The sequence below is a fragment of the Trachymyrmex cornetzi genome, unplaced genomic scaffold (genome assembly GCF_001594075.2).
Source record: "Trachymyrmex cornetzi isolate Tcor2-1 unplaced genomic scaffold, Tcor1.1 scaffold1239, whole genome shotgun sequence".
Lineage (NCBI taxonomy): Eukaryota > Metazoa > Arthropoda > Insecta > Hymenoptera > Formicidae > Trachymyrmex > Trachymyrmex cornetzi.
The window spans coordinates 32192-32526 of NW_017295805.1; positions in this window are offsets into that span (position 1 = coordinate 32192).

Consider the following 335-nt stretch of genomic DNA (forward strand, 5'->3'; position numbering starts at 1 on the left):
CAGAGCAGAGAGAAGGGCACACATCCGGGAGCCCGGATTAGCAGGTTGTACCATTTTATATCATTGCTTGTAACCGCTGTCACCTAAAAAAAAAGGGGACCATCCTTTCACCATGTACCCCTTGCAGAGCACCGGAGGAGGCCAGAATTCCCGGCCACCCTGGAGGGGCCGGACGAACGTCCGTCGGAAGCCTGGGGCACGACGAGCGGGAAGGAAGTCCATCCCGATCTCCTCCGTCAGGCCAGGAAGTGCAGGGGCCGTGGATAAGGACGCCACCCTTGACAGACATCCTCATTGCGAGCTCGCAGGAGCGAGGATTCAAGGCCGCGCGGGCC